This window comes from Schistocerca nitens, chromosome 8 (genome assembly GCF_023898315.1).
Source record: "Schistocerca nitens isolate TAMUIC-IGC-003100 chromosome 8, iqSchNite1.1, whole genome shotgun sequence".
NCBI lineage: Eukaryota > Metazoa > Arthropoda > Insecta > Orthoptera > Acrididae > Schistocerca > Schistocerca nitens.
In genome coordinates, this window is record NC_064621.1 from 520,545,882 (window position 1) to 520,570,456 (window position 24,575).

Sequence of the window (24,575 nt, forward strand, 5' to 3'; positions counted from 1 at the left end):
CTCCGGCTGTATTACAGACTACACTCCCAGGGGACAGTTCCAGAAACGTCTTCCCGAACGCCGCATAATCTTCTCGGTCTGTAGCTCCTCTGAAATCGCCGAGGACTCGTCAACGCACGCGTTCCACTTCACCACTATTAGAGGGCGCACAAAGTGACTCGGGCCGCGTCCGGCGCGGTAGGGGAAGGGGCAGTGGGAGGGGAAGGGGCAGTGGTAGGGGAACGGGCAACGGTAGTGGTGGGGGGTTCTGTTGTGAAAGGCCACCGCACAGTAGGGGACGCGCAGTTCGACAGCTGAAGTCTACGCACGTCATCACACAACTTGTAAGTCACAGCCATTGTGCCTGCCAACGATCATATGAATATGTTATCTTAGTGCAAACAATAATTCGACAGTACCGTAAAAGGTTTTTAAATTGTAAGACATTTCCAGGGGCTCATGTGGGCTCTGACCACAATCTGTTGGTTATGAACTGTAGATTAAAACTGAAGAAACTGCAAAACGGCGGGAATTTAAGGAGATGGGACCTGGATAAACTGACTAAACCAGAGGTTGTACAGAGTTTCAGGGAGAGCATAACGGAACAATGGACAGGAATGAGGGAAAGAAATACAGTAGAAGAAGAATGGGTAGCTCTGAGGGATGAAGTAGCGAAGGCAGCAGAGGATCAAGTAGGTAAAAAGACGAGGGCTAGTAGAAATCCTTGGGTAACAGAAGAAATATTGAATTTAATTGATGAAAGGAGAAAATATAAAAACGCAGTAAATGAAGCAGGCAAAAAGGAATACAAACGTCTCAAAATTGAGATCGACAGGAAGTGCAAAATGGCTAAGAAGGGATGGCTAGAGGACAAATGTAAGGATTTAGAGGCTTATCTCACTAGAGGTAAGGTAGATACTGCCTACAGGAAAATTAAAGAGACCTTTGGAGAAAAGAGAGCCACTTGTATGAATATCAAGAGCTCAGATGGAAACCGAGTTCTAAGCAAAGAAGGGAAAGCAGAAAGGTGGAAGGAGTATATGGAGGGTCTATACAAGGGCGATGCTCTTGAGGACAATATTATGGAAATGGAAGAGGATGTAGATGAAAATGACATGGGAGATATGATACTGCGTGAAGAGTTTGACAGAGCGTTGAAAGACCTAAGTCGATACAAGGCCCCGGGAGTAGACAGCATTCTATTAGAACTACTGATAGCCTTGGGAGAGCCAGTCCTGACAAAACTCTACCATCTGGTGAGCAAGATGTATGAGACAGGCGAAATACCCTCAGACTTCAAGAAGAATATAATAATTCCAATCCAAAAGAAAGCAGGTGTTGACAGATGTGATAATTACTTTACTATCAGTTTAATAAGTTACGGCTGTAAAATACTAACTCGAATTCTTTACAGACGAATGGAACAACTGGTAGAAGCCGACCTTGGGGAAGATCAGTTTGGATTCCGTAGAAATATTGGAACACGTGAGGCAATACTGACCCTATGACTTATCTTAGAAAATAGGTTAAGGAAAGGAAAACCTACGTTTCTAGCGTTTGTAGACTTAGAGAAATCTTTCGACAATGTTGACTGGAATACTCTGTTTCAATTTCTGAACGTGGCAGAGGTAAAATATAGGGAGCGAAAGGCTATTTACAATCTGTACAGAAACCAGATGACAGTTATAAGAGTCGAGGGGCATGAAAGGGAAGCAGTGGTTGGGAAGGGAGTGAGACAGGGTTGTAGCCTATCCCCGATGTAATTCAATCTAGAAGCAGTAAAGGAAACAAAAGAAAAATTCGGATTAGGAATTAAAATCCATGGAGAAGAAATAAAAACTTTGAGGTTCGCCGATGACATTGTAATTCTGTCAGAGACAGCAAAGGACTTGGAAGAGCAGTTGAACGGAATGGACAGTGTCTTGAAAGGAGGATATGAGATGAACATCAACAAAAGCAAAACGAGGATAATGGAACGTAGTTGAATTAAGTCGGGTGATGCTGAGGAAATTAGATTACGAAATGAGATACTTAAAGTAGTAAAGGAGTTTTGCTATTTGGGGAGCAAAATAGACTGGCAATGGCAAGGAAAGCGTTTCTGAAGAAGAGAAATTTCTTAACATCGAGTATAGATGGGTCAGGAAGTCGTTTGTGAAAGTATTTGTATGGAGTGTAGCCATGTATGGAAGTGAAACGTGGACGATAAATAGTTTAGACAAAAAGAGAATAGAAGCTTTCGAAATGCGGTGCTACAGAAGAATGCTGAAGGTTAGAAGAGTAGATCACATAACTAATGAGGAGGTATTGAATAGATCTGGGGAGAAGACAAATTTGTGGCACAACTTGACTAGAAGAAGGGATCGGTTGGTAGGACATATTCTGATGCACCAAGGGATCACCAATTTAGTATTGGAGGGCAGTGCGGAGGGTAAAAATCATAGAAGAAATGAATACACTAAACAGATTCAGAAGGATGTAGGTTGCAGTAGGTACTGAGGGATGAAGAAGCTTGCACAGGATAGAGTACCACGGAGAGCTGCATCAAACCAGTCTCTGGACTGGAGACCACAACAACAACATCTCACTGCAAACAATAATTAGACAGTACCGTAAACGGAGGTGACCTTATGACCCACTCTTTCTTTCGAACAAATGCATCCTAGCAGTTTGGTATATCCCCACCAAAAGAGCTGAACAGCATATAATTTTCCTGGATAGTGCTGCCATCTGCAGGCGTACTCATTATTTACATCGTACTTTGGACAGTCCCACCAAACCGTCTGCAGCAGTCTACGTATTATGCAGTGCGAGCCAGTTTGTCAGAAACTTTCGTTTTTGTCTCATTGAGGGAGGAGTATCAGTAAGCTCTGTTTAGTTTGTCTTGCTACATGATTCGTTGGTCTCTTTCCACAGTATGAACGTTCTCTCACTCATGGTTTTGACACATTGGCGACAGTTGTTGAATACTGAAAGATGCAGGGGTGACTTTGTGTCACATTTTTGTTGAGGCTTTGAGTGACTTATCAATAATATAGTGCACCGCTGTTCATAATAATAATTTGCTGTAGGCGACACCGTTGCAGGAGAGGCCACAGACATGTAAAAAGTCTCAGATTATCGTCCCCATGCCAGCTACACTGATTATTTGTTGGAACATGAGCTTAAAGAAATTCGTGAGAAGAAAATCTCAAACATGTAACAATATAATAAATATTCAATAAAATATAATTATTTTGAAATTTTTATCTTTTATTATCACAAAGTTACCTTGTAAGTGCTTGGTATTTGGTCACTCATTATTTAGCATTGAAATACTGAAGAACTACCCTCACCCCCTATGGGGTGACTTTGTGCCAAGTTTCTGACAACATTTTTGGTAGAAAGGTGTACTGCAGGAAATAAGTACTAAGCTTATTGGACGAGAGATATGTTAAAGTTATATACACCTTCAGACTTTATCAAAAACGTTTCTAAAGAAAAAAGTTTTTGTAGAAAACTTTCAAAACTAGCACATGCTGCCCAGGTTTACAGCATGTCAATGGTTTCTCGCTATAGTACCAAGAAAGAAACAGAGGCATAAACAAAGGCTGAACCAAAGCGAAACAAGACCGACCAGAACGAAAACTCAGAAAAGAAAAAAGGAATAAAAATGTTACATAGGAGACAACTTTATGTACTATGATACTGTCAATGTTAAACAAAGAATGGGTGTATCTGAAAAGTTTGGTGAATAGTTTCAGAAAATGAAGGAACCAAGGGTTACAAAAAAATTACCTTTACTAACACTAAGAGTAATCATCATTAGCTACGACACCATTCTGACATCGCTTGTAAGGCTGTCTGAAACTGTCAGCAAACGTTTCTTGTGGAATAGCTGGAAGCACCGTGGTCAGGCGTTGTTGGATATCGTCCCTGGATATTCGTGAACAATGAAGCTTATACTGTCTCTGCTGATCTTCAACTCTTCTTGTCTCTTTCTCCAAGATATCCGCCAATTTTCCGCAAGCATGTGTAATTGAGCAATGAGTTGACGTGAAGTTTTGCTTGAAATTAGAGAAAACGGCAACGAAGACTTGCGGAATGTTAATGCAAGTGTACAGTGGTGAAGCAGTGAGTAAAAATTGTGTGTGTGTGTGTGTGTGTGTGTGTGTGTGTGTGTGTGTATGGACTGAACATTTTAGAGACTGAAAGGACGGTTAGTCTGTGAGGCGCGCTTCGGTCGACATGCACAGTCTCAGACAACATTCGAAGAAGTGCAGCGGATTCTTTGCGGATGACGGATGGCTGTCTTCGAGAATGATAACGGAAGGGTTAATGGTGGGTAAAGATATTATAAGCACTTTTGTTCACCAACATTGACGGACGTCTCAGATATCTATCAACACGTGACCAGTGGGCTTCGAGAGATTCCATCAGAAGCGTTTGCTGACAGTTTCCTACAGATTTACAACCGATGATGATAATGATGATTTTGGTTTGCCGCGGGGAGTGACCGCACGGTTTGAGGCGTCATGTCACGGACTGTGTGGACCCTCCCACCGCAGGTTCGAGTCCTCCCTCGGGCATGGGCGTGTGTGTTGTTCTTAGCATAAGTTAGTTTAAGCAGTGTGTAATTCTAGGGACCGATGACCTAAGCACTTTGGTCCCTTAGGAACTCACGCACATTTGAACATTTGAAGTTTGGTTTGTGGGGCGCTCAAGTGTGCGGTCATCAGCGCCCGTACAAGGTCCTAATTTTTACACAGTCCAATCTAGCCACTGTGACGAATGAGTATGATGATGATGGAATGTCAACCGATATCAGAAGATTGTCGTAGTTAATGGTGACTACTTTGAAGGCCAGTAAAGGTATTTTGTTCGTAAATACTTTATTTTCTGAGAAAATTCATCTAACTTTACAGCCGCACCTTGTAAAATTTATTTCCCAGTAATTTGTTCCACCGTTCTACTGTTCGGAGAGGAACTTTCAGTTTTTGAATGATCTTCACTTTAAATGTCTATGTCTTACTGCCGTGAGCCATAAGGGTAAATATGCACTGATTGGAAATTTTTCCTTTTCATGCACATCGGAAGCTTACGTTTGAAATCCCTATTTAATTTCTCAAAAACATTCGAGGTCATTTCTGCTCTTCTGGTCCTTCTACTGCTATCTGTTAATTTGTTGTCGTCAGCTACCCCGAGTATAAAAACTCATTTACTGGTTCTGTGTTCAGTTTCGGAAACAAAGTTCTTCAAACTCCTGATTATTCTCGCATTATGACCTGCGTGTGAAAGCAGACAGCATGGCTGTTAACTGTAAATCGACTTCGGAATTTTAAAGGAATTTCTCTTTCATTTTTTGTGATCAATTTTCGGACGATATCCTCTAATTTATTTGTATCAGAGAATTCTTGCAACCAATGGATGTAACCAAAACAGAAAGTATTTACGTAAACGTAAAAATAAATAAATAAGCATTACCAAATTGTAAGACAGGTAAAACAAATGCTTAACAGAGCTGAAAAAAACTTAAATGTACCTTTAGATACACAAACCAAGGATTACTGTCACGTTATGGCTTATCCTTGTCGAACAGAATTTTCCTTACCGGAGTGTGCTGCAAAAATTATTCCTGTACATTTAAATTCTTTTGCGATACATTTTTCCAAAATTTTGGAATATTTCCACACGAGATTTGCTGTGGAGGTTTTTTAAACAACAATATTTCCACAATATAAGCTATAAATGAAAAGCGTTCTACGTCAGCTATTTGAATGTACGTTCAAGACCTTGTGACGAAGAAATGGAGGAAATGCACAGCGCTCTTTAGATTAATCATGTATTTGCGACACTGTACTTGCAACTTCCCCATCCAAGTGGCATATTGCTGTGTTACTACAAATCTAATACAAGCTACAGAACAGAAGGACGTAAGCGCAGATTATCCGCAACATCTAAAAAGATTTACAGGACTCTAGTATCTACGCTGCTCTACAATTATACATGTACCCACTCACCAATATCGGTCTTCACTTCCGCTCAAATCTCAGGTCATCCTTCACTCACCTAAAAAAGAAAATAAATCCTATTTAAATTCAAGATCTACAAAGGGGAAAAATGAAATTTTAAAAGAACTATGCTCTAAAGCTAGTGATACGTTCCAGGCCAATGCACAGAGACTGTTTCCGTGCTGGATTTGAGATCGTTTGTCGTTTCAGTTAAAAGCGCTCTTGGGCATATGCCGACGTAATTGATAGACCTGCAAGGTATTTCTAGTTTCAGTGACAAATCTTTTAAGTTAAAACTGTCCAGGACACCTACATTGCTCTCCTCAGGTAGAGTTTCCAAGTCTCCATCATGTGGTTGCACAAGTATACCGATCGACATAATTGTGCGAAAGACCTTTCTTCGAATTTGAAACTAAATAAGTCACGATTACGTAGCAACTTGGAACTCTTTGGAATTGTCTGTGCCTGTCCGCATTCCGACAGTTTGCACCTGATAAAAATTATGTCTTCGGTAGACCAAAAATAACTAAATAAAATTAAAAATTTGTTTTGCTTGTGATTCATGTTGTTGAGAAATACAGGGTGATTCAAAAAGAATACCACAATTTTAAAAATGTGTATTTAATGAAAGAAACATAATATAACCTTCTGTTATACATCATTACAAAGAGTATTTAAAAAGGTTTTTTTTTTCACTCAAAAACAAGTTCAGAGATGTTCAATATGGCCCCCTCCAGACACTCGAGCAATATCAACCCGATACTCCAACTCGTTCCACACTCTCTGTAGCATATCAGGCGTAACAGTTTGGATAGCTGCTGTTATTTCTCGTTTCAAATCATCAATGGTGGCTGGGAGAGGTGGCCGAAACACCATATCCTTAACATACTCCCATAAGAAAAAAATCGCAGGGGGTAAGATCAGGGCTTCTTGGTGACCAGTGATGAAGTGCTCTGTCACTTTTCCCTTTGCACAAACACCCATTCTCTGTAAACTGTTTATACCAACGTTTAATACACCACCTATCATGAGGTTTAACACCATACTTCGTTCGAAATGCACGCTGAACAACTGTCGTCGATTCACTTCTGCCGTACTCAATAACACAACAAGCTTTCTGTTGAGCGGTCGCCATCTTAGCATCAACTGACGCTGACGCCTAGTCAACAGCGCCTCAAGCGAACAAATGTACAACTAAATGAAACTTTATAGCTCCCTTAATTCGCCGACAGATAGTGCTTAGCTCTGCCTTTTGGCGTTGCAGAGTTTTAAATTCCTAAAGTTGTGGTATTCTTTTTGAATCACCCTGTATAAAGACAAGTAGTATGCAGTGAGACTGCACTGCCATTTAAATGCGTCACATTCACAGTTTTCCCCTTTTTCCCCCTCCCGCGCTCATACAGCGTCGAGTGGCGTTGGGGGAAATGTGAAGCGAAGCTGAGCGTTTAGGCACTTGTGTGCTGGCAAGGACCGCGAGGCGATTTCTTGGCTGCCCCTGGTCTACGGAGAACTGGCAGTGAACAAATGCATGGTGAGTCGTTGTGCGAGGCGTCTGTCATCATCACAACCGCTGTCTGATCTTCTGCGTGCCAGCCCTTCACACACAGCTCTGACTCCTGCAATGTTGGAACACGCGGGAACTCTGAAAAGGAAGGAAGAAAGATTGGGTTTAATGTCCCATCGACATCGAGGTCAGATTAGAGATGGAGCACAAGCTCGAATGTTGCCAGGGATGGGGAAAGAAATCGGCCGTGCCATTTCAAAAGAACCATCCCGGCATTTGCCTGCAGCGATTTAGGGAAATTACGGAAAACCTAAATCAGGATGGCCGGACACAGGTTTCAACCGTCGTCCTCCTGAATGCAAGCCCAGTGTGCTGACTATTGAGCCACCTCGTTCGATTCAGACACTCTCATTCGAGGCGATCGACAGATCGCAACCAAGCACCTCGCTGCACAACTGGACGTCTCTGTTGGCAGTGGCGATGCACTTGCCCAGCAGTTGGGGTACCCAAAGGTGTTTGCCCTCTGCGCTCCTCGCCACCTTACAGAAGACACTGAAGAGCAGCAAAAGACTATCTTTGCGGAGTTGCTAGCGCGTTACAAGGCTGATCCTGACAATTCCTTTTCTGTCGAGCGTCTCCACAGTCAATGAAACATGTGTTTATTACATCGAAACGAAAAAAAAAACAACAATCCATTTAGTGGCGCTACACCAACTCTCCTCCAAAGAAAAAGTTCAAAGCCGCACCGCCAGCCGGTAAAGGCATGGTGACGCTTTTCTGGGGTTCTGAAGGAGTTATTGTGTTTGCTGTCCTCCCTGCTTGTGCAACGACCAACTCGGGTGTGTATTGTGCTAGCCTGACGAAACTGAAGAAAATATTTCAGAGTGTTTGTCCCCATAAAAATGCAGAAGAATTCTCCATCTCCACGACAACGCATGCTCTCACACAAGTCTGCGCAACCGAGAGGACCTCGAAACTTCATTTGACTATTCTTTCTCGCCCCCTCTACAGCCCGTGTCTCGCACCTTCCGACTTCCAACTGTTTGCCTCAATCAAGGTTGCACTCCGCATTAGCAGTACTTAGACTATGCCGAGGTTATTGACGCGGCTAGCCTTTGGCTCGAATTTCGACCAGCAGAGTGGTACCATGTGGGCTTAAAGCCTTCCCCCCTCCCCCAATAACATGGCATAAGGCCGACGCATTGAACGGAGATTATGTAGCAAAATAGAATTTTGCAGCCAAAAGAGTGGGGAATAATATGGCGTATTGAAATCCTGAATAACCTGCGTTCAGAAAAGAATGTGTTGCATTACTAATTGCAAAAAAAATGGTTCAAATGGCTCTGAGCACTATGGTACTCAACTGCTGAGGTCATTAGTCCCCTAGAACTTAGAACTAGTTAAACCTAACTAACCTAAGGACATCACAAACATCGATGCCCGAGGCAGGATTCGAACCTGCGACCGTAGCGGTCTTGCGGTTCCATACTGCAGCGCCTTTAACCGCACGGCCACTTCGGCCGGCTACTAATTGCACGACCCTCGTACATGTACATCACGTAATCAAAAGTACCGGACACCTGGCTGAAAATGACTTACAAGTTCGTGGCGCCCTCCATCGGTAATGCTGGAATTCTATTGTGTGTCGGCCCACGCTTAACCTTCATGTCAGCTTCCACTCTCGCAAGCATACTTTCAGTCAGGTGCTGGAAGGTTTCTTGGGGAATGGCAGCCCATTCTTCACGGAGTGCTGCACTGAGGAGGGGTATCATAAAAATGGTTCAAATGGCTCTGAGCACTATGGGACTCAACTGCTTTGGTCATCAGTCCCCTAGAACTTAGAACTACTTAAAACTTACTAACTAACCTAAGGACATCACACACATCCATGCACGAGGCAGGATTCGAACCTGCGACCGTAGCAGTCGCACGGTTCCGGACTGCGCGCCTAGAACCGCGAGACCACCGCGGCCGGCTAGAGGAGGGGTATCGATATCGGTCGGTGTTGCCTGGTATGAAGTCGGCGTTCCAAAATATCCCAAAGGTGCTCTACAGGATTCAGGTCAGTGCTCTGTGTAGGCCAGTCCATTACAGGGACGTTATTATCGTGTAACCACTCCGCCACAGGCCGTGCATTATGAACAGGTCCTCGATCGTGTTGAAAGATGCAGTCGCCATCCCCGAATTGCTTTTCAACAGTGGGAAGCAAGAAGGTGCTTAAAACATCAATGTAGGTCTGTGCTGTGATTGTGCAATGCAAAACAACAAGGGGTGCATGCATCCTCCATGAAAAACACGACCACACCGTATCACTACAGTCTCAGAATTTTGCTGTTGGCACTACACACGCTGGCAGATGATGTTCACCGGGCATTCGCCATACCCACACCCTGCCATCGGAACGCCACATTGTGTACAGTGATTCGTCACTCCACACAACGTTTCTCCACTCTTCAATCGTCCAATGTTCACGTTCCTTACACCAAGCGAAGCTTCGTTTGGCATTCACCGGCGTGATGTGTCCCTTATGAGCAGCCGCTCGACCATGAAATTCAAGTTTTCTCACATCCAGCCTATCTGTCCAAGTACTTGCAGCGGATCCTGATGCAGTTTGGAATTCCTGTGTGATGGTCTCGATAGATGTTTGCCTATTACACATTACGACCCTCTTCAACTGTCGGCGGTCTTCGTCAGTGAACAGACGAGGTCGGCCTGTACGCTTTTGTGCTGTAGGTGTCCCTTCACGTTTCCACTTCACTATCAGATGGTAAACAGTGGACCTAGGGATGTTTAGGACCGTGGAAATCTCGCATACACACGTGTGACACAAGTGACACCCAATCACGTTCGAAGTCCGTGAGTTCCGCGGAGCGCCCCATTCTGCTCTCTCACGATGTCTAGTGACTACAGAAGTCGCTGATGTGGAGTACCTGGCAGTAGGAGGCAGCACAATGCACCTAATATGAAAAACGTTTGTCTTTGGGGGTGTCTGGATACTTTTGATCACACAGTGTAACTGTTCGGGGTTGTGGCTGAATATACCACTAAATGCACCCACCACCAGTTTGTGTGTTCATGCTACCTATGTTTTCCCTTTTGGCAGCAGTATAGGGATTGTGAAACGGTAGCTGCTGCTGCTGCCGCTGCGTGTGTGTGTGTGTGTTCTTGTTCTCGAGCATTTATTAATATTATGGATTATGGACTGAAAAGGGAAATGCTAAGGCTCAATCTAGATTTAGTGGTGTCAGTGAAGTGAAATAGAAAGACGAAGAGAGAGAGAAAGTATATGAGGATGCTGCACGGATAATTCGGTATGTAAAGGTCAATGATCATCAAATATTCATGGGGGATTAGAATGCGGTTGCTGGGGAAGGATTAGAAGAAAGGGGCAAGGGAGAATATGGGCTTGGCAGTGGGGATGAGAAAAGAGAAATACTGACTGAGCTTCGCAATAAATTTCGGCTAGCAGTAGCGAATATTATGTTCAAAAATCTAAAGAAGAGGAGTAATACTTGGAAAAAGCTGGGAGACAGGAGAACGTTTCAGTTAGATTACACAATGGTCAGGCAGAGACTCCGAAATCTGATATTGGGTTGTAAGGTTTACTCAGGAGCAGATATAAAGTCAGATCACAATTTAGTAACAGTGAAGAGTAGCCTGAAGTTTAAGAGACTGCTCAGGAGGAAACAATGCGCAAAGAAGTGGGATATGGAAGTACAAATGAATGAAGACAGACGATTGAAGATCTCTGAGTGCATAGGTCAGTATTCATACTAAGAATTCCACTCATTTCAAGTAACCGTTCAGGTTTAACAGGCTCCAACTTCTGTTAAGACTAGTGTACAGTAAGTCTATCAATAAAGCATAGGGACAAACAACTCGATGTTGCGGTGTGAATTTAAACGAATCGTGTATGTCGCACTTACAACTAACCGTAGCATATTATCGTACAATGTAGACTTTCGCCACCGGCGTCTTCTTCGGTTAAATGTTCAAGAACCGCAAAAGATGCACGACATTCCGTAGCAACATCTGGGATACATAAAATTGCTTGCAGTTGCGGACGAGTGTATGTGGAACTAGGAAAAGAAGTGTCAACAAGCACATAGCCGGACACAAACCAACTGTCGTCTGGGACATACCGAAAATTCGGCCGCAGAAAAACATTTTTCTCTCGATGGGGATCAGAAAAACAAATTCAGTGAGACGAGCGTTTTAGCTACGACATCGCATTACTATGCACGCATGTAGAGAGAAGCAATAGAGATTCATAAACACCGTAACAATTTTAATAGAAAAGAAGATGGTTTGAAGTAGATAATATATAGGTGTCGACTTTGCGGCAACATAATGACTATCGATTATTTTGAATCGAGGTTGACGACGCCATACAGAGATAGCTGAACAGTCGGCGTCACGTGATGTATGGTGGTGCGCTCTATAAAATGCGAGAGCCTCTCAAGCCTTAGTAGTAGTAGCTGTTTTACCTCGGAAGGAGTCTCCCGCAGTTGGAAACGAAATGTCAGGAAGAAGCAGTTTTATATATCTACCACGGCCTCTCAACTCGGAAGCTTTAACTAACCGTAGCGCGTTTGCATGTTGGAGGCCAAGAAAGCTCATACGTCTTTGGACCTGAAAGCAATATACGAATTGTAGTTTATAGGAATATATTTTGTGTAAAGGTTTTTTTTACATTTCTGCTACCAGTCACAAACTTTGTCAACTATTGTATTACTTATTTATTTAGCGACATGTTTCGAGGGAATACCTCATATTCAGGCTAAATGGCATTACAAAAATAACTTTACAATAAGGTTATACTGATGTTTGTTCTGCCACGCCAGAAGAACAAAGTGAGTGACCGTTACAAAACATTTTCGTGCAAACATCAGTCCAGCTTCCAAAGTGACATCGCCTCTTACTAAGTTTCCTCGTCTTTCACAGGATGACCACAGCATTTACGAAAAGACTGTGTAACATCAGTATAACCTTATTGTAAAGTTCTTTTTGTAATTCCATTTAACCTCAAAATGACGTATTCCCTCGAAACATGTCGCTAAATAAATAAGTAATACAGTAGTTGACAAAGTTTGTGACTGGTAGCAGTAATTTAAAAAAAAAAAACCTTACATATTTCGATATACAGTCACAGTCGAAAAATAGAATGGCTTCAAATATTTTGTGTAAGTTAGACGCAATGCGAATGAGATGATGAACTGTACTTTCTTCCAGTTTTGAAAAGAAATAGAAAAAAGACCAAGCGGAGCGTGTAAGTTCCGCTGCTTTATTTTAAAACGTAGTGGTGATAGTCTTACATTTTATTTATGAAATCGTAAACACCCGGAGAAAGTACGAGGACAATTTACCTTGAACATTTACCCCTGCTTTCAGGTTTCGCGTCGTACTGCACTACTGCGGGGGCTTGCTGTTGCAGGAAGATCAAGGTCCACACATTTGGCGGCGGCAACTCTACGTCACGCTCGAGAGGACGTGGGACGCGAAACAAAAGCCGTGGCGGGGTGGACCCCGGCCGGTCCCCGGAGAGTCCGGCTGGCGGCGTTATTAATTCGCAGCGTCGGGCCCGGCGCCCCTCGCTACGCAATCAAGCCGCGTGCCGCAAGTCAAATCAAAATACCGCAGCGGCGGCCAGCGCCACAGCGCCTCTGATATAAGGGACCGCAGGAGGCCGGCGGTTGCTGCATTACTGCCGCTGCTGTCCGACACGAATTCCACCCCCGACTCCCCTCCTCTCCCCGCGACACAGCCCACTTGATAGACGGACAAGGGAGAGGGGGCTACTTGCAAACGTACCACTTCCACTGGGATCGGTTGTTTGGTTGCCGCGCATATACTGGTTGGGCATTGTACCGGGCTAGACATTGGAACTGCAATACCTTGAAGGTACCACGCAACAAACGTCAGGCTGACATTCTTTGATGTGCAAGTGATTAACAATTCAGCGCAGTCGCACAAACTGCACTGCCAAACACCAAGAAGGACCGAAATATCACAAACAAATTGAATTGGGAGATAAAACGCTGTACAAAGATAATTGAAAAAAAGAGCCTCATATGAAGTGAGGTTGATGATGAAATCAGTACTGAGTCTTGTCGCTATAACCGCTGCTACACACCTTGGCATTAAATCAAAGAAGCTCTACATGTGTTGTTGCGGTTTAGTACGCTATGCTGCTTCCACATAGTGCCAAACCTGATCTAGGGTAGCAGCGGGTGGTGTGCCCCGGGCCAGAAGTTTTGTAGTCATCGACCAGACTTTTCGATAGGCTAAATATCGATGATCGGCAGGACGGGGAGGCCAAGGGACCAGTGCAAATGGGTCAAATGGCTCTGAGCACTATGGGACTTAACTTCTGAGGTCATCAGTCCCCTAGAACTTGGAACTACTTAAACCTAACTAACCTAAGGACATCACACACATCCATGGCCGAGGCAGGATTCGAACCAGCGACCGTAGCGGTCGCGCGGTTCCAGACTGAAGCGCCTAGAACAGCTCGGCCACACCGGCCGGCAGGAGCAGTGCAGTCCAATAGGTAACGAAGACGTCTTGAACGTTCCAGTTGTGATTGCGCATTATCCTGTTGCAACGTGGCCGTCGACAAAGTCCAACGGCACGGTAAGATAACTGGATCAAAGCTTCAGAGATGTAAAGCTGATTGTTAATATGCCGTCAGTGTGTACTATGGGGTGCCGAAGTGGAATCCAATACCATAATATCGGTTGCAGGACCAGTATGGCGATGGAAATTTGGTAATTTGTGATAAGCCTATGGGACCAAACTGGTGAGGTCATGGGTCCTTAGTTTCCCATTTATATATCGCCTCTCCAGGGGGCGCTGCTGGCAGCCGTGATGTTCGCCTGCACTGAAATGCTAATCATGTGCATCTCTCGTCGTCCCAGCCGCAGGTTGCTAATTTCACTTGATTCGGATGCTTCCTTCAAGGTTCCGCATTTTGGGTGGCCAGCAGTCTAGGTAGGAGTGACACCTCCACTGCTGCAATCAGCAAGAAGGAGAAGAGGAACGAAATGAAACTTTCATAGTTTGAGATGCTGTGTAATGTTACTTCAATGATTGCAAAATGGAATCAAATTGACAAGGAACTTGGCAGTATGAGTCGCTTATGAGCATAATTTTGCGCAGACTCTGGCCTGTATGAATGCACTGATTTGATTGGAAAGGGTCTAATAATGCAGCTGTATTCTCTCCTGAGGCAAGGAGGCCACAGCTGTAGTAACCGGTGGCCGATATACCGGATGCTGGCACCGGGATGAGTTGATGTCCGAGCTTGTCCCGCAAATGATCTACTGTGGGTAGATCTGGGGTTCTTGCTGGCCACGTGACTACCTTAGCATCACGATGAGAGTTTCATAGAGACACATGTCATGTGAAAAGGACTGTCTAGTCGAAAAATGACACCACGACAATATCGCTTGAGAGGTAACTCATGAGGCCGCAGGATGTCCGGGACGCACAGTTGTGTAGTCTGTGTTCCCTCCATACCAACCAGCCATGGCCTGAAGTCAGACCCCATGGCTTCGCACACCATGGCGCCTGGAGTAACACCGCTGAACCTTTCCAAAACATTGGAAGAATGGACCCTCTAAATGGTCCAAATGGCTCTAAGCACTGAGGTCATCAGTCTCCTAACTAACCGAAGGAAATCACACACATCCATGCCCGAGGCAGGATTCGAACCTGCGACCGTAGAAGCAGCGCGGTTCCGGACTGAAGCGCCTAGAACCGCCCGGCCACCGCGGCCGGCAATAGGTCCTCTACTCTGACAGCAAGGACACTCGCCGACGATGTCATCCAAAGTAGTGCCGAACCATGATTCATCACTGAACACAATGTGATGTCACTCATCAGCAATACATGCTTCCTGGTCAGCGCATCACTCCCAACGCATCCGACTGTGCCGTGGTGTTAGTGGCATCCTACGCACTGAACGGTAATTCCCTAATTTGGTTGCTACTAGACATAGACCAGTGGCGCGGGACGATATGCTTCGCACACAATACGGCGATCTTCTTTGCGGTGGTCACACTTGGTCGACTGCAACCTCAGGACAGAAATTGCCTGCCCTCATGTTGCCATGCAGTCCAAGCTCAGTCACTGTTACTTCGAATGCCCCACAAGTTTGGATATTGCACTATTCAACCAGCCAGCCAAATGGAGACCGACAACGAGGTCCCATTCAAGCTCCATAATGCTCTGTCACAGGAGTACGCATCATACCTGCGTACAGTGATCACCCACATGTGACGCTGTTCACGTGTGTTACATACATTGCGAGGCCTCGTAACAACATTAAACGCGGTCAACACTGATGCCCAATGACGACCGTTCTAGTGTCACACAGAATCGCAGCTCTAATCATTTACACACCCGCCGATGGTGTGTAAGTCGTCGAAGTCGCCTCGTAGAAGTTGCAGTAATATCCGACAGTATTCTGGGTGCTTAACTTTTTTTCGTCAGGCAGTGTATGTTCTGCATATAAGGAAACTTTATACAACGAGCTTCTCATTCAAAAGCCGCTGTTCAGTGTTAGCTGTTTGTGAGAAACTTGAGTTATGCTCCACGTAAGAAGAAGAACCGTCATGTACCAAGTGTCGGGGTTCACCAGCGGCAGGATCGTCACATATCGAGACTGACATTTACCATTCCGCAATACTGCTACTCCCCTTGATCGACATCCCACGACGAATCTTGCTTTACTTATTTCACAATGACCAAATAGGATAGCGTAACAACTTCAATTCCGTTTCTTTCCTTACAGTTGTTTCCTGTTCCTCAGTTTCTCCCCATGTTGTCTTTTCCTTTCCTCTGTCCATGTTTTTCGCGATTTCTCATTTCTTCTGCTTTGAAAGCCTTCTAAATTTATTATCCTATTCTTAAAAAAGTTTCGTTCTGTTATTTCTGATTCTTTGGTGTTATTTCTTTCTATATCTTTCCTTACCTTTCTAATACATGCTACTGGAAATTGCTTCTTCGAGAAAACGGGAATATTTGTTACGTTAGTCTATTCTCATCCATTCGGTGGTGGTGTCCAAAAAGATTAATCTTCCCTTTGCCATTACTTCCGATATTTCTCTATATTTTTGTAGATATCCTCATTAATTCCCGTCTTTCAACGGCCAGTAGTTCGTACGGCACCCATTATTTCTCCGCTTATTCGTCTTTCAAGTACCTCTATTCTGCCCACCTTATAGTTCATCTTTAGGCATTCACACTCATATAAGCATTCTGGTCGCAGCAATATGCTCTAACGTTTTAGTTGTTTTTTGTAGATATCCATTTCTTCTCGCAAATATTCTTTGTCGAAAAATATGTTCTTCCCATTTTGTTAACTCTTATACCTCTTGAAAAATTTTCTGGTCCATTCTTTTGAATAGCTGCTCTAAGATATTCAAATTTACTTACTCGTTCTATTTTTCCTTTTTTGTATTTATTACGAATTTTGTTTCTTGAGCTGAAATTATAAGACCAGTTCCACTTGCTATTTCTCCAGAAGGTTTATTCGACATATTACATAGCTTCAAAGATCTTCACAACATCTTGACGGAGTAACCTGTGTATCTTAAAAATGTTCAAATGTGTGTGAAATCTTATGGGACTTAACTGCTAAGGTCATCAGTCCCTAAGCTTACACACTACTTAACCTAAATTATCCTAAGGACAAACACACACACCCATGCCCAAGGGAGGACTCGAACCTCCGCCGGGACCAGCCCCACAGCCCATGACTGCAGCGCCTAAGACCGCTCGGATAATCCCGCGCGGCCGGCCGCGGTGACCGTGCGGTTCTAGGCGCTGCAGTCCGGAACCGTGGGACTGCTACGGTCGCAGGTTCGAATCCTACCTCGGGCATGGATGTGTGTGATGTCCTTAGGTTAGTTAGGTTTAAGTAGTTCTAAGTTCTAGGGGACTGATGGCCTAAGATGTTAAGTCCCATAGTGCTCAGAGCCATTTGAACCATAGTCCCGCGCGGCTGTGTATCTCAAATAATTTAATCTATACTGCCCGTGACGTAATCGAATAGTGTACCGAAATCGAGTGAGATAAGAAGACTGTAATAAATATATATTTTTGCGTAGATTCGGCGTCCATCCATAACCAGCTCTCTCTCCCACACAGACATTAATACATCTTAGAGATTGAATTTATTGTTGCTAGGAACGTGAAATTTCTCTAATATACTAAAGTCTGTCGGCAGTCAGACGATGCAATTTGACGGTCAGCGCTCACTTTATCGCCTGTTCCCGACTTCTCAGAACCAACCCTCAAGCAAGAGGCGAGGGGTGACGAGGGAATCCACTCCAGACAGCACGCGTGTGCTGAAATATTCACTGAGTAATACGCAAGACTCGTTACGAATTGCCATTACTGCCGGTGTATTTGCGCTTCACGGAGAGCGAGCCACGCCTGCTATCAAATATTTACACGGCTCTCCGCTCCTCAACTTGTCTGTTGGGAAACCAGCCTCTTCGCTCCTCCCGGCTTCCAGGCGTACTCGGACTGTGTTCCGGAGAGTGATTCCGCTGAGGGATTTCTGAAGAAAGCTACCAGCCCTTGAATTCGCTCACCGGATCTCCTGAATGGATAATGGACGAGTCTTTCTCCGGACCAAGACTAATACGCCGACGCTGGAGAATGCGGACGTGGTAGAAGGAGAAGTGAATTGTGTGCGTTGGCCGCGCTTCTGAATGGCATCCAAGGTAAAAGGCGGGTACTTCATAAGCTTCAAACAGGGGTTTCTCATCTCAAAAGTAATCTGGTTATTTGGGAGCTTTATTTTTGAAGTTGTTAATTACCACTCGGGTTTTGAACAGCCTGAAAGCGATTTCGTTAGCAGTGACCTGACGGCGCCAAAATTATACTAAATTTCAGATTTTTGGCGAAGTTATTTCAAACAGGTCGTAATTTATCTCTTGTTTGAAAATTTTGCAGCTTCCTTGCCAGTTGGGACTGATAATTAGGCACCGTATTCCACCGTACAATATTCCTTGTACTCGTGGATCCTACGAAAACAATTTGTAAAAGGAATTAAGAACTCACTAAATTAAATTGCCGTATGTTTTATTTGTTTGCTACAGAGATAATAACTGCGTGTTTTTTCAGTGGGTAGCATGTTTAACGGCTGTATCTGACAGCGACACCCTCTGTACAGGGAGATCCATAACTACATTGACAAAGTTTCTTTGGTTATTTACAGATATTTTCTGAGTATTCCGGTATATGAATCCTGCGTTGTCCGTAATGGTAATGAAATAGAAATGGTCGAAACTTGTAACCAACATATGGATATTAGGTGGACCAAGAGTTCCATGTTTTCCACAAGAATCGCCACCCTGTAATTGCTGTTTCGAGTCTCCTTTCGTTCATTATGCTAATTAACCAACATCTAGTTGCTATTTTTTTATAAAAAAATGCACGTCTTCATGTTTATAATTACATACCGCACACAAAAATCCAGTTCTCGCTGAAAATATAATTTATTAATTAATTGTATTTCATTAAAGGTTATTTAATTAAAAAATAACACTAAAATTGTTTTCATCCTTATGTATTTTACGCTTCAGGGTAATGTTCATGAAAAATGCACCTTTCTTCAAAATTTCAGCAATGCTGGCAGAGTAATCACTCTACCACACAGTCACTCGACCTGTCGAAAAACATCGGCCTTGACTTATCGTATTAAAGACGGTCGGACAAGTTAAAAGTCAATTTTTTCAATAATTTCTTAGAGATGCATCGAGCTGCTTTTGTGACTGATATTTGAGGTCTGAACTTCACATGTCATAAAGATAGCAAGATCAAAAAAATCCGATTGCCATGAGGTCCCCTTGTAAGAGTAACGTGGTCGAATGAATGCATGTTAGTAACGAAAAGAATAAATTCCTTGCGTCTCTATAAATTTTAAAAAATTATGTCTGCCGAGGTCGTAGGCAATAGACCTGTGTAAGCGTTCAGTAGTACGTGTCATTCCAGTGGAAATCTACAGCACGTCAAACATACTGCTCAGTCACAACATTATGACCAGCGATCTGTTATCGATATAAACCGGCCCAGACGATAGCAACGTCACCTGGCGGGGAATGAATGCTAGTCGGACACACGTACGGTACATGTAATATCAGTGAGCGTGCTGTCCGTGTGTAGAATGGGGAAGGCGCGCGATCTATCAGAGTTTGATGGAGGGCAGATTATGATGACCTAGAAGCTCGACACGAGCATTTCGAAAACTGCACTACTAGTCTGTTGTTCGAGGTATGCTGTGGTGACTGGCTTCAACACGTGGCGAAACCAAGGCGATACCACGTCCACACGTCGTGGGGTTAGTCGGCCATTACAAATGATTCAAATGGCTCTGAGCACTATGGGGCTCAACTGCTGTGGTCATAAGTCCCCTAGAACTTAGAACTAATTAAACCTAACTAACCTAAGGACATCACACACATCCATGCCCGAGGCAGGATTCGAACCTGCGACCCGTAGCGGTCGTGCGGTTCCAGACTGTAGCGCCTTTAACCGCTCGGCCACTCCGGCCGGCCGGCCATTACAGATATCGGTCGTCGTAGTCTGGGCAGACTGAGGACAGGCGTCGATCTATGGCGGAACAAGTGTTTTTGCTGATGTTTTCAGTTTGTGGGGCGCTCAACTGCGTGGTTATCAGCGCCAGTACAAATTCCCAACCTTTGCTAAGTCCAATCTCACCACTTTCATGAATGATGATAAATGATGAGGACAACACAAACAGCCAGTCATCTCGAGGCAGGTGAAAATCCCTGACCCCTCCGGGGATCGAACCCAGGACCCCGTGCTCGGGAAGTGAGAACGCGACCGCGAGACCACGAGCTGCGGACTTGGGCGGAACTAACATCAAACTTTAGTGCAGGGCAGAGTACAAGTGTTTATAAACATATAGTTCACCGGACACTCCTAACGGTGGGCCTCGGCAGCCGACGACCGATTCTTGTGCCAATGCTAATACGACGACATCGGCAACTACGACTGAAAGGGACACGTCACCATTGGCACAGGACATTGGCGCAGTGTAAGAGCGTTGCATGGTCTTCTTCTTCAATCCATCGCCTTCCAGGAGAACAGCTCCTTGACACCTGTACTGCGGGGCGGAGACAAAATGGCCGCGGCTCCATTATGCTCTGGGGAGACATTCACGTGGACATGCATGGGTCTAGTGGAGTTCGTTTATGGCACCGTGACGACCAAGGAGTATCGTACACTGGTTGCAGACATAGAGTAAATATCTCTGGAGTGAGCATTGCATTCTGCGCATGTTGTCAACATTAAACCAGGATTGTCACGTGATCTCGGGACTTCGCTGTGCCTGTGTGCTTTCTGCAGCGTTTGAAGTTTATAATACCAAGAGTTTTTGTTGTGTTTCACCGTTTGTTGATAGTGTAATAGCGATGGTGAATTACGTTGTTGCTACGGATGCAAAGAAAAATATGTGAAAGGAGGGATAGTAACTTTTCATGGGTACATTCCATATAGCTCTAATTATAGTTTTCATTTTAGTAAGAGACACTGTATACGTTTAAAAATTTCGAGACGCATTATAATTAAGACTTGATTCTGTAGACCTATTTCTCTACTATTTTATGACTATATAATAGATATTACGGCTCGTACAAAAGCTTACAAACAATCGCTTCTTCTCGTAAATTTGCTAGTGGAACAGGAAAGGGAAAGGTTAGTTGTTTCAGTAAATACTATCCTCCATGCATTTATCAGTGACTTGTCAATTATGTATATAGATTACTCCGTCTACTATTTATTTGATGAACTGGGAGCAAGTACTTAAAATGCGTTAAATAAATACCTCAAAGTGCCACCAGTATGAAAAATTGTGCTTTAGGTCGCAAACACGAGAAAATAAACACGCAGAAATACAAGAAAAAAAGACGAATTAGCTGAGATATAATCGCTAATGTGTGGTAAATTCGGTGTTTTTCGGACACTTGCGAAAGTACTAACGTACTGTCAAGTCGTTTTGCAGGACTATCACTGCAAAAATGTGCATCAGGCTCTGTAATACTATGAAGTGCGGTATCATACCAAAAACTACCAAAAATCGAGTGCATCATCTGAACTATGACACCTATCGCAAAGAAGCTGAATGTAATATCACTTGCTCTTAAAAGTTACGCAGCTGGTTTATTCCCGGCATCAAATGGATACTGTTAAAATGTCTGCGCAACATATATAAATAATCCACGACACGTACGAAAAGAATCCGTCTGTACTAGGGATGTAGTGACATTCTAAATATACAGGGCGCTATACGAACAAACACACGACGTCCCGAGATCACGTGACCAGGCCTGTTCTGCGCATGTGAGTGGTCACTCCAGAGATATTTACTCTATGGTTGCAGACCACGTACACTCCTTCATGACGAGCATGTTTCCTGATGGCACTGTCGTTTTTCAACAAGATAATGCACCATGTCATAAGGACAGGAGCGTGATGGAGTGGTTCGAGGAACACAGTGGCGAGTTCCGATTGATGAGCTGAAGCTCCAATTTGGCAGATCTGAACCCAATCCAATGCATCTGGGATGTGATTGAACGTGACGTCAGAGCTCGTCGCCCCCTCGCCGGAATTTAAGCGAATTAGGTGAGCTGTGTGTGCAGGTGTGGTGTCCCTCCAACAGCCTACCAAGGCCTCATTGGTTCCATGCCACGACGCGTCGCCGCTGGTAATCGTGCCAAAGGTGGACGTACGGGCTATTAGGTAGGCGGTAATAATGTTCTGGCTGACCAGTGGATATGAAGTTTTCAAATGTGGATCCATCAATATCAATCTAGTAAATGAAACGGCATATTTCTTCTGATCTTCGGAACAGCATTTAAAATAGATGTTTCACGGAATCAACTTTCAGCACTACATATTATCATATTACTGTTAAGCAGAGGCACTGCGTTGGGTAGCGACATTACTTCTGTCTTATCAGTCTTTACGTGCTCTCTTAACTCTGCTCTATGCGGCAATTTCGGGAAGACGCTGCCGAAGCTTACGACGAATAAAAACGAGATCTGCGACCGAATTTAATACCCATCACGTAAACGGCACGGGCAGAAATTCCTCCCGACCATACTTTCAGGGTGTATAAGAAACGCCTGGCTTGAAGTCGCAATTCGTGAGACCCCCTTCATAATGGGTCGTATATGGCCGAAATGATTACCGCTTCTGTCGAAGTAACATCTCTGCGTTGGAAACGATTTAGTCGTAAAAGTTATATGCACTGCACATCCGGACTCGTTCAACTTGTATTACAGCCCGTGATGCCAAATGATGCGAAGTTTTCACTCCCTACCGTACAACACAGCATCATTAACAGCATTTTCTTGAGACGACTTTAAGAGCCGGCCGGTGCGGCCGAGCGGTTCTAGGCGCTACGGTCGCAGGTTCGAATCCTGCCTCGGGCATGGATTTGTGTGAAGTCCTTAGGTTCGGTAGTTTTAAGTAGTTCTAAGTTCTAGGGGACTGATGACCTCAGCAATTAAGTCCCATAGTGCTCAGAGCCATTTGAACGACTGAAAGATGTAACAGCTACATCGGGCTTACGACTACTCAGTGACCAAAGTATCTATGAAACACGTACGTGCTATGCAAAAGGTCACAAACTGAAAAAATAGTAAGATTTTGATGTATACGACGTTATGACATAGCTATTTAGTACATAAATCGAATAAAAACGATTTCCGGCAGCAAATTATATTTAATTAACGACAATAGCGTTCCAGGGAGACCATCACTTCGGATAAATGTGCGACATTTTCGGGTACACTAACTGAACTCTCACGCGATGTCTTCTGGAGGACAAAACGGAAAACTCAGATTTCACCTGCACCCTGTGCATAAGATATTTCTTTAAATAATTAAAGCCTCAGGGATTCTCCTTACTCAAAATTATTGTTTAGTAAACATCAGTAGGAAGCTTCATCCTTAAATACGTGCGACTGATGCTCCAGTGGACTTTGGACAATGATGACGAGAGACTTAGTTACTTTTTTCTCCCAAAGAGTTCAAGGAAGATCAAGATTAGGATTTTACGGCGCGTCGACGACAAGTTCTTCAGAGTTTTGAGAATAACGCTGTGCTGACTGCTTAATATATTTCAATATAATATTTTGTCTACCTCAGTCATCAAATACATAACGAAGATTAAAGTAACATAAGAATGGGAAATCGCATTTATACGTAACCGTTCGACAGAACTAAAAAAAGTGAAAAATTATGAAATCCATCCACAAATATATGGAAATCATTGTGAGTTATAATACAATATATTCCAACAGCTATGGCAGTTGATGCCCACTTCGTCATAGATTCTTGGCAAGACACACTGAACTTTTTGTTACGAGTTCTATGTTTAAGTGTGTGATTTTCGTAATTTTTGACATCTAGTAAGGTACACATAGCATTTCTCATTTTTATGTTACTTTAATCTTAATTAAAGATCTGATGTCTGCAATAGGCGAAACGTTGTAATGAATTGAAATGTATTTAGCTGTCTATAAGACAATTATCGCGAAGATCCATAATGAAAACAGACTGATTTAGATCATTTACCAGCATTCCCACCAAACGCGACTTCTTAGAAAGTCTAAGTCTCGTGTATAAAACAGCTTTAAATGTCTGATTACTTTACAAATAAGTTAATGTGTTAAATATTTGACGTTAAGCACGTAACACCTTTACGACTCAAGACGAAAAACCGTAATTATGTTTGTTATCGTTAGTTTCGGTATGTTCGCTCATAAAGTAATAAAAAAGTAAAAACTCAAACTGGTAAACAGTTTTAAGAAAGCTAGCTTTAGATGCATCTCAACGTTTGTGACGTCCTATCCCCTGAATTGTGTGTCCTACAGCGATATAATTTTGCAGGTACGTTCTGTGGTATATGTGGATACTGTCTGCAAAATGCGTTGCGAATGAAGTTAGTAGTACCGGATGGTGAAGTTTTACTGCATAAAACAAAATGTAGTAAGCAATAAACTTTTGTCTTTGTTATTTTGTGTGGGTGTCAACAGAAAAAGTTTCGAAAAGGATTGAAAGTG